Raw genomic sequence first — 12,188 nt, forward strand, 5'->3', positions numbered from 1 at the left:
GGATTAGAACAGGGAAAAGGGGGTTCATTAAAATGGACCGAGAAGTTTTTAATTCACATGTGCTTTAATGAGCCACTCCTGGCTCTCTGGCTTGGTAGAAGAAGGTATTTTCTTCTCATGGAGCTGTTTTGTGAGTCCCTCTGAGCTTCTTATATTATTATAAGGGCTTATAATTGCGTATTACTACATGGGAAATGCATCTTCTTAGGATGAATGCTTATGACTCTTTCTTCAGTTTCTGTCATTCCTGTTGTCTGTTATTATTTAATTTGGTCACACTAGATCTCTAGGCAGTCCTTTTGGATGGGATTTAAAATATCATCAGATAAACTTTCTCCTCTGTGGCATGGCCCAGAATCAATCATATCTTACATATATAATATGCAATACTTAATATTATGTAATATTTAATATTACATATTTAGCATGGAAACACGGGTAATATATACATATATTGTATATTTAAATACATATTTTCAATGCATGCATAGGTATAATAATAGAGTCTGTTCCCATGCAGCTTATTCTTTTTATCTCTGCTATGCCTCTTCATTTCGGCATCCAAAATTCTTGGTCTTCAGATTTTCCAAGCATGGGTTTATCATCAGTTTACTGGTGAGTAAGTGCACTCAACTTTCCCCATAGCTGTTTCAAGCTGCTTTCACTTGACATGAGTTAAGGAAGAAGTTCTTACTCTGCACCAAAACGAGGTGCAGTCCAGGGAGTCTCTCTCACCCTCACTCAGTCTCACTTTGAGATTTCTGCATCCTTGACCCTTTTTATTCTGTAGAAGTGCATGGGTTACTTAAGGTTACGAAGTTAGTGTTTTACCGCCTTTTACAAATGTAGTGACTGTATAGATGTACAAGACGTTTTAACTTGGGGCTTGATCAAAATTGAGTTGGAAAGAGTAGCAATTTAATGTTCTGTTACAGTTTCTTCCTTAAGATCACCTCTCTAGTATATGTGAGCTCAGGATTGTAACTAAGGTCTATTGACTCTAAAAGCTCAACTCGTAACCGTGACATGACTCTGAGTTATACTTTAAACGCTGGTGTTGAGTTTCTCTCCTCCTCAACAGCTCAGTGGCATATATTGTAATTAATAAGTGTTCTGATGGTAATATTTCATACTCCATTCCACATGGATTATATATTTATCTATCAGAAGGATAATACTTTTTAAAAATATCAGCCAAGTTAGACAAAGATAATTTCAAATATTCAAGTCAATACAGTTTAGGACCATTTTCAAAATGAAGCATTGAGGTTTATCCCCATTTTACTATCCGATGAATTCCAATTTCTATAAAAATCACAATCTGTGCATTTCATAGCAGATACTATTTTTGTTGTTTCATGTCAGTTGAAGGTGTTAGTAAAGTTTTCTCAAACCCAGAAAAATAATTAAATAATGATATTATGCACCATCAATGTAGAGATGTACTGTAATTCCACATCTTGTCAAATGTCTAACTGTTCAAAACAGTTGGGGGCATTATTATGTTAGGGTATATTGCTGTATAAAAGAGGTATACAATAGAAGCTCAAAAGTTAAATTTAGGCAATTAAGTAGTATTTTGATTAAAAATGCCACAAGATATGTGCTATTACACATATTAATATGAATTTGTAACATCATTTAATTTGTTTGATTTTTATTTTTCAAAACTCTCAAAATATTTTACTGATTTTGTACTGCAAAGTGGTTAAATGGCTATGTGAACAGAATATAAGTACAGACACATCTCGTAACTTTTTTTGAAACTCTCTGACAAAGTGATTAAATGGCTATACAAAATATGGGCAACTATGTTTTTGGCAATATATTTGATAATTCCATATGAAATATATGTTTTCCTTTTGTTTAATAATGACAACTACTGTATTCTAGACAACATATTTTAGTATTTCTATTGCAACAGATAAACTAATTGTTTTAAATATATACTAAAGTTCTCTGGTATTTCAAAGCAGGTCATTTACTCATTTCTAACTCTTTAAAGAATGCAAAATCCACTGTGGCATCTCTTTGATTTTTCTCACATTATCTTTACTTAGTAATATCCTCATCTCATCTAGAATCAGGAAATAAGTGCATTGTAAAAACAACCTTATTATATGATGTAACTGCTAGACATTATACCTAAAGTATATATACTACTAGGTGGCAGAAGAAACTTCAGGAGGGAGAACAATATTCTTCAACAAGCCTTTACTCTGGTCCTGGAGATACATTGCAGTCTTGAAATATATCTATAAATGTTCTTCTTTGTTTACCATACTCTTATACCTGAAAAAATATATAGACTGCCATATTTACTTTTATTATAGACACTTACGTTATACCAGACTTTCACTAAATGTCCTGATATGATTTGTAATAAATAAATTTAAAAGATATGTATATTCTACCCAAGAGCATTTATTCTGTATTATTTTAGGTACTTGTATATGCTCAATAAATCATTGCCAGCTTCATTGGTTACTAGTAGTAACTGAGTGATTAGGGAAACATAAGAACTCCCACATTAGTTTCTACCTTTGACACAGTGAACTTGTTAATGAATCTCTTAAACACATAACTTATCATTGCAGTATAACTTAGTCTCAAATAAACACACGTTTATTTATAATATACTTTAATAGGAGTATAGTGACTAATTAATGATACTTAAGTATCCTTATATTTGTATTATCTTCTCTAATTTAGAGTGTTTGTTATATTACCATTTTCTGTATGTTTGATAAAAGCAAGTAAGGATTAATATTCTCATAGAAATGACCCAAATATTAATTATATTGAAGAGCACACCCTTTTATTGATTATTTATTATATACCTGACATTTTAAAAACATATCTTAATTTCAACAATGCCCATTGTTTATAGCTTTTAAAAATTTGTATAACACTCAGAACTGTAAGTGTAGATTGTTATTCTCTAAAACGTTACTTTATTTGAATCATAGACACATTTTGAAAAACCGTCAAGTATTTATTTAAGTATAGCTCATTCTATATCGTAACTCACTCTGCAAAATTCTCGATTAGATATATATGTTTGGGAAAGTGCTCATCTTGCAGAATATATTTTAAAAACTTGAGAACAAAAATGAAAAATAACTTATTAGTGAAAAATATAAGCCACGTTTGACTATTGGTTAAAACATTACATCGTTACATATTTATATTGATGAATTGTAGTGAATCATTCATTGGCCTTTTTAGTTCACATAATCCAATAGTGAAAGGAAAAACTTCTGACAACTAGCAGAATGTAATACCTTTATGTGAACACCAGTTATATGTTTTGGACTCTTTGGTAAAGAGGAAAGATAATCATTTCTAACTACTGACATCATGACTCTATAACCCCAAAAGGCAAAATTGTTAATTAGAAAAGGATGTTTGAATGTCTGATGATATGTCTGTCTTTCAGAGGTGGAATATTTAAAGATAGTACTCACAGTTTATAATTTTATATTTCATGGAAGACAATGCACAAAGCATTGAAAGCATATGAGAAATTGTGTATAAAACATTTATTTAGCATTACCCTACTGTATTGTCCTATGATATTCTGTCTCTTGCTGAGATGACCAATTTCACATCTCTACCTTCCATCTAAATCTTCAAATATCTGCTCCTCTAACTTAGCTATTAATTTTTTATCTTATCACACCAAAAGCAGGAGTAATCAGAAGAAATTCTTCTCAGATTTATAATTCTGGACTTACCAATGTACATCGCTGTAAATGAATGCGAGGAGATAGTAATTTTTAAATAACTTTAATTATAAGTAAATATTCTAGACATTGAGATAGAAAATATATCAAAAGCTGAATAATTTTATCAGCCAGTTAGAATCTGAAAACTATACAGAAATTATAGAAAAAAATATAATTAGGAAATTAATAAATTTTCACAGAAATAGCAGTAGACACAATTATTGAACTGAAATGCAGAGAAAAAATAGTGAGAGATGGGGCACAGTGACTCATGTCTGTAATCCCAGCACTTTGGGAGGCTGAGGTGGGAGAATCACTTGATCCCAGGAGTTCAACACCAGCGTGGATGAAATAGCAAGACCTTGCCTCTAAAATTTTTTTTTTTTTTAAATTATTGGGTCTTTATTGCTTATGCCTGTGTTCCCAGCTACTTGGAAGGCTAAGGCAGAAGAATGTCTTGAGCCCAGGAGTTCAAGGATACAGTGAGCTCTGATACTACCACTACACTCCAGTCTGGTTGACAGAGCAAGATCCCAATTTCAAAAAAAACAACAACAAAAAAAAAGTGAGAAAAAACAAAGTGCATATGTAATATGTCTAACATAAAAGTGACTGGAATGCCAGATGGAGAGGAATAAACAAGAATGGGGTGGAATCCTAGAAAATAATGGATGGAAAAGTTTCAGATATCCTCATGCTTTAGAACACCAGTATACAAAAAGCAATATAAATACAAAGGAAGATTACTAGTCACATCATAGTCAATCTGTTAAAACCCAAGGAAAGACAAAGACAAAAATCCCAAAAGGAACCAAAGAGAAATGATTATACAGTATATTCAATGAAGCAATAATAAGGCTAACAGCTACATTCTCAGGAGAAAGAATTTGTTAGAAAACAATGAATCATGTCTTATAGAGTTGGAAGAATATAACCATCAATATAAACTTCTATATGCAAAAAGGAACATTCTATAGAATATAAAATAATTTTTTAGAGACTGATTCATCTATAGACTCTGTATAGTTCCATTTAAAGTTACAGTTAGATAGAAGGAATTAAGTCTGGTTTTCTATTGTAGCGTAGGGTAAAAATAGTGAAAAAATGTATTGCATATATCAAAATAGCTAGAGGAGAGGATTTTTTAATTCTCTCTCCACAAAGAAAAATGTTTAAGTAGATGAATTTGATAATCATCTTGATTTTATTATTACACAATTGATACATGTATTAAAATATTACACTGTACTCCATAAATATGTACAAATATTATATGTCAATTAAATACAAAATAGAACCTTAAAAACCTCAAACAAATTATTTTGTGAAAATTGAAAAGCTATTCTAAAATTTATTAGAACTTTAAACATCTAAGGATATATATACATGTGTGTATATATATATATATATATATATATATATATGTATTTTTTTTTTTCCCTTGGGATGAAGTCTCGCTGTGTTGCCCAGGGTACAGTGCAATGGCACAATCTTGGCTCAATGCAACTGCTGCCTCCCAGGTTCAAATGATTCTCCTGCCTCAGCCTCCCGAGTAGCTGGGACTACAGGCATGCACCACCACTCCTGGCTAATTTTTGTATTTTTAGTAGAGATGGAGTTTTGCCAGGTTGGTCAGGCTGGTCTCAAACTCCTGACCTCAGGTGGTCCATCCACCTAGGCCTCCCAAAGTGCTGGGATTACAGACGTCAGCAACCAAACCCGGCCAACATCTAAGAAGATTTAAGACAATATTGATGAGGAAAAATGAAATTGGAGACTTAAAAACTATGAAAGATTACTCTTAAATATTAAATTAAGACCATGAGTTATTACTGACATAAAGACCTAATAGACCAATCAAACATAATTTAAAAATTGTAAAAAGGCTGCAAATATATTATTAGCCATTTTACGACCAAATTATTACCACTGTAAAGTGTGGCAAGGAGGGTATTTTCTGTAACTGGTGCTACACTAATTATATATCTATATGGGAAAAAAGTGAATCTTCAGTCCTATTTCATACCATACACACAAAAATCAATTATATCTGGAATTCTAACAAAATGTTGAAGTAAAAAACAATAAAATTCATAGAATTCAAATAAACATTTTCTTGACTTGCGATACACACCAATCTTTTAAACAAGATGAAAACCATTAGCCACAAAGGAAAATAATTAATCAAACTACATCAAAAAATAACATTATGTTAATAAAAATACATAATTAAAAGGGTTAAAATGAAACTACAAATTTGGATGGCACTTTTATGATACTATATATGAGAATATGTATTCTGTATACAAATGTATTGATATAAACACATACAAAATGTGAATAGAGATATGATTATATGATACTGTACATGATTATAAAGAGCATGAAAGGAAATCCTATACAGGCAAAACAAACATTCCAATATAAATCAAGACAAAAGATTTTAAAAGACACTTCATTAAAAAACATACATTTGCAAAGCTGCTTAAAATCATTTGTCATCAGGGAATTTCATCTTAAGTGGAATGACTCAGAAACAGAAAGTCAAATACTGCATATTCTCACTTACAAGTGGGAGTTAAATAATGTATATGTATAGACATAGAGTGTAGAATTATAGACATTAGAAATTCAGAAGAGTTGAGGGTTGGGAAGTAGGTGGATGATGAAAACTTACTTAATGGATACAATGTACATTATTCAGGTGACAGATACAATAAAAGCTCAGACTTTCCTATGCAATGTAACCATGTAACAAAATTGCACTTCTACTCCTTAAATGTATACAGAAAAGAAAACAAATGCAATACAATTGCCCATAGAACAGATTAGCTAAAATGGAAAAGGTAGTTGTTGGTGAGGATATGGAGCAACTGGATCTATTAAGTATTAATGGAAGGAGCATGAATTAGTTTACCTCTTGGAGAACTCTCCAGTGGGACATAGACATATACTACAACCCAACAATCTTACTTCAGGCCGTACATATACAAAAAGGCAGGCATATACTAACTGAAAGGTTTGTACAAAAATGTTTCTGGCAGTACTATTCATAGTATCACCAAAGTGTAAACAACCTAAATATTCATCATCAGGAGAAGAGATACATAAAAATCGTGGGTTATTCATGCAATCGGATGTTATATTGCAATAAAACATCTACAAGTATACAGAGTGGCATGACACAATAAAACAATGCTACATGGAGGTAGTCAGACATAAACAATTACACACTTTATGATTCTTTTCATGTAATGTTCTGAAAAAGCAAACTAAATGGCAATAGAATTCATCGTGACAGTTACACCTAGGGAAAGGGTGGAAGGAGCACACAAGTGTACTTCTGTGGTTCTCTTAATGTTCTTTTTCAGTATCTTTGTGCTGGTAAAATTGAGCTGTGATCTTATGATTTGTGTATCTTTTGTTTATAGTTATATTAGCTCCAGCACTTACTCTCTTCATTGATTTTTATTCTTCTCCTCATCATTGTTTCCATTATCAGAGCATTTTCCTGAAGAATCTAATACTTGTGTTCTATGATCAGAGGACTTGTCTCCACGTAGTACTTGTATATACAGACAATATAATTATGAAGTAGAAGGCACTTAAGTAAAATAAAGAATGTGTGCATTTTTTCATGAAGAGTTAGTTAAACGCTATCTTAAGTATCATTGATTAGATGAACCAGGTAAGGTTGAGTGTCCAATCCATGTAAATCGGAATTATTAAGGGTTAGATGCCAAAGGAAGACTGGAGACTTGTGAAAATTGCTGAAAGTTCTCTGTCACCTAAGTGTAGATACCAAAGCTAAAGAAGAAGAAGAGAGAAGTTTCATAATGTTGCCAGGAAAAATGTATGCAAGAGATGGAACAAATAGTAAGATATTTCTAGATATTATCAGAGAACTGAGAACTAGATGGCTGTGAAATTCTAGAGAGCTAGATTTCTGTTGTCAATTATTTTCACATTTATTTTACTACATCTTCTTATACATTTTCCAATATCTTATTTCTCAGTTGTGCCTATCTTTGATTAATGAAATATAAGTGAAAATTTGATTTCCAGGCAGAAACTGCAACAGAAAGTGCTTGTTTTGTTATGATATTTTTTTTTTTTTTTTTTTTTTTTGAGACAGAGTCTCGCTCTGTCGCCCAGGCTGGAGTGCAGTGGCCGGATCTCAGCTCACTGAAAGCTCCACCTCCCGGGTTTACGTCATTCTCCTGCCTCAGCCACCCGAGTAGCTGGACTACAGGCGCCCGCCACCTCGCCCAGCTAGTTTTTTGTATTTTTTAGTAGAGAGGGGGTTTCACCAGGTTAGCCAGGATGATCTCGATCACCTGACCTCGTGATCCGCCCGTCTCGGCCTCCCAAAGTGCTGGGATTACAGGCTTGAGCCACCGCGCCTGGCCATGATATCTCTTTTCTATGCAGTGATAGTGAAAGTCATTCAGTGGAAGAGCCCTAGCAGACCTACAAAAGGCCCAAATTGCCAACACATTAAAAAAATATGTAAGACTGTCATTTGGCAATCTATATTGGAGGAATTATTTCTTCTTCTTCTTCTTCTTCTTCTTCTTCTTCTTCTTCTTCTTCTTCGTCGTCGTCGTCGTCGTCGTCGTCGTCGTCGTCTCCTCCTCTTCTTCTCCTTTCTTCTTCTTCTTCTTCTTCTTCTTCTTCTTCTTTCTTCTTCTTCTTCTTCTTCTTCTTCTTCCTTTCCTTTCTTCTTCGAGGTAGGCCTCTGGGCTTTACTAAACTCAGTCATAAACAATGAGATTAGCATGGCCAAAGTTCATTGTAGAGTGATTTACACAAGCAGAGAGTTTCATTTCATGGAGTTGTCAGACATTGGCAATTGTAAATTTTTTGTCACAAATTTCTAAAAAAAAAATGTGTTTCCCGTATTCTGTCTCTAAGCAACACTTGTAGACCAGAAATTTAAAAAGCAAAATGTGGCTAAGTTCTAAATTTAGTACAAAGGATTAGAGTACAGGATTTTCTGGTTTATTTAGTTTCTGTTTTGTTTGCCTTGATATTCTTGTGTTGGGTCAGATTCCTCCAAACAACTCATCACTCCTCAAACTCAGTCTCTGTCTCAAGATGAACTTGTTCAAGATTAAAGTAGAAATGAGTGTGTATTTCTTGTGACTATAGGCAGTGTTCTGAATTTTTAAGCTCTGTCTTCTATCCAATTTAAAGTTTCAAATTTTTATTACTTACATAAGCTCTAAACATATTTGTGATTTTCTAAACCTAAGGTAGGGGTGGTGGATTATATTCATTGCCATAAAAGAGAAACAGAAGACTTGATTGAATGAATCACACAGTTTTTACTTAGGCAAAAGTAGAGACAAATTTAACCAAAGTCATATTTCAGAATCTAAAAATCGTTAAAGAAAACTTGACCTCAAGTATCTTGGCATTGAAAGTAGTTTCCACAGAAAAATACAAAAAAGAAAATAATATCTTCATTCCCAGTCCTCAAAATGATATCAATCTTGCCTTCCAGGAAACTCCTTTCTTGTTCAATCTTCTCTATAAAGTAGGTACCTTACATTTTCGAGTCCCTCTGCTGCCATCATATTGAGGAAAACAATACTAGTATGAAATATTGTGATGACATATTTAGGGATGTTGGTTTGTTTGTTTCTTAGGGCAAAACATTTAGAGTTCATGTAGTCTAATGTAGTTATTTTATAGATGAGAAAAATGAAATTGATGGAGTTTAATTGAATTCTCTGAGGTCGTACATCTTGTTGTAGCAATTCAATACAGAAACCAAATCTATTAACGTTTGACTTTATTTTTAAAATTTATATAACATGTGAAAACCATATATTTCAATGCCTCAAGATAAAGTATGAAGCTTTATACTGAGTTTCTGGCATTAGTATGAAAGATTTCTTGAAGATTTTCATATCGTGTGTGTGTGAAAGATTTGTATCATTCATATATATGTAATACATATGAATTACATGTATATGACTTTATACAGTGATATGAGTGATACATATATATATGTGTCATATAGAATCCATTCATTTTTAAACAGCTTTATTGAGGTATAATTGATATACAAATAAATTGCACATATTTAATTTAACATATATAATTTATGAGTTGGACATATGCATACACCTTAGAAATTACTTTTAATAGGGAAATAAATTGTCATATTTGAGATAACATTGAAATAGCTAAATTGAGAGTATATGACTTTTAAAATAGAAAACTAAACTATTTTATAGTTGAGGACACTTTAAGGCAGCAAAGTGAAAAATGGTATTTCACAGCATTTCTTTTTTTTTTTTTTTTAATTTTTATTTTAGGTTTGGGCCTACATGCAAAGATTTGTTACATAGGTAAACATGTGTCACAGGGCTTTGTATATATTGTTTTATCACCCAAGTATTAAGCCCAGTACCCAATAGTTATCTTTTCTGCTCCTCTCCCTTTCCTTTCCTCCTCCATCAAGAGGACCTCAGTGTCTGTTGTTTCCATCTTTGTGTTTATAAGTTTTTATCACTTAGCTCCCACTTTTAAGTGAAACATGCAGTATTTGATCTTCTGTTCCTGCATTAGTTTTCTAAGGGGAATAGCCTGCAGCTCCATCCATGTTTCCACAACAGACATAATCTCATTCTTTTTAGTGGCTGTATAGTATTCTGGTGTGTATGTACCACATTTTGTTTATCCAATTTGCCACTGATGGATCCTTACATGGATTCCATGTCTTTGCTACCATGAATAGTGCTTTAATGAACATAGACATGCATATGTCTTTATGGTAGAATGATTTATATTCCTTTATGTACATGCCCACTAATGGGATCACTGGCTTGCATGGCATTTCTTCTTTTAGCTCTTTGAGGAAACGCCATACTGCTTTCACAATAGTTGAAGTAATTACATTTCCAACAACAGTATGAGAATATACTTTTCTCTGCAACCTCACCAGCATCTGTTATTTTTGGCTTTTTAATAATTGCCATTCTGATTGGCATGAGATTGTATCTCACTGTGGTTTTGATTTGCATTTCTCTAATGATCAGTGATATTGAGCTGTTTTTCATATGCTTGTTGGCCACATGTATGTCTTCTTTGAAGAAATGTCTCTTCATGTCTTTTGCCTACTTTTTAATGAGGTCATTTGTTTTTCGCTAGTAAATTTGTTTAAGTCCCTTATAGATGCTTGGAGTTAGATCTTTGTCAGATGCATGGTTTGCAAATATTTTTTCCCATTCTGTAGATTGTTTGTTTACTCTACTAATAGTTTCTTTTGTTTTGCAGAAGCTTTTAAATTTAATCAGATCCTCTTGTCAATGTTTGCTTTTGTTGCAATTGTTTTTGATATCTTGGTCATGAAGTCTTTGTCCATTCCTATGTCCAAGGTGGTATTGCTTAGGTTGTCTTCCAGGGTTTTTATAGTTTTGAGTTTTACATTTAAGTCTTTATTTCAACTTGAGTTGATTTTTGTATATGGCGTAAGGAAGGGGGCCGGCTTCAATCTTCTATGTATTGCTAGCCAGTTATTCCAACACCATTTATTGAATAGAGAGTCCTTTCCATATTGCTTGTTTTTATCAGCTTTGCCAAAGATCAGATTATCTCAGGTGTGTGGCCTTATTTATGGGCTGTCTATTCTGTTCCATTGGCCTACGTGTCAGTTTTTGTACCAGTATGATGCTGTTTGGTTACTGTAGTCCTGCAGTATAGTTTAAAGTCAGGTAACAGGATGCCTCCAAGTTTATTCTTTTAAATTAGGATTGCCTTGGTTATTTAGGCTCTTGTTTGATTCCATATAAATTTTCAAATAGTTTTTTTTCTAGTTCTGTGAAAAATGTCATTGGTAGTTTGGCAGGAATAGTATTGGATCTGTAAATTTCTTTGGGCAGTATAGACATTTTAATAATATTGATTCTTCCTATCTATTAGAATGGGATTTTATCCCATTTATTTGTGTCTTCTCTGATTTCTTTGAGCAGTGTTATATAACTCTCATTGTAGAGATCTTTCACCTCCCTGGTTAGTTGTGTTTCTATGTATTTTATTCTTTTTGTGGCAACTGTGAATGGGATTGTCCTTCTGATTTGGTTATCAATTTGACTGTTGGTTGGTGTGTAGTAATGCTAGTGATTTTTGTACATTGATTTTGTATTATGCAACCTTTCTGAAGTTGTTTATCAGCTGGAGGAGATTTTTAGCTGAGACTATGTAGTTTTCTAGATATAGAATCATGTCATCTGCAAACAAACATAGTTTGTCTTCCTCTCTTCTTATTTGTATGCCAGAGAGAAAGGACAAATCACCTACAAAGGCAACACCATCAGGCTAACAGTGGAGCTCTCAGCTGAAACCTTATAAGCCAGAAGAGATTGGGGGTCTACATTCAACATTATTAAATAAAAGAATCTTCAACCTAGAATTTTATATCCAGACAAACTGAACTTCTTAAGTGAAGGA

The sequence above is a fragment of the Macaca thibetana genome, chromosome 17, assembly GCF_024542745.1.
Source record: "Macaca thibetana thibetana isolate TM-01 chromosome 17, ASM2454274v1, whole genome shotgun sequence".
Classification (NCBI taxonomy): Eukaryota; Metazoa; Chordata; class Mammalia; order Primates; family Cercopithecidae; genus Macaca; species Macaca thibetana.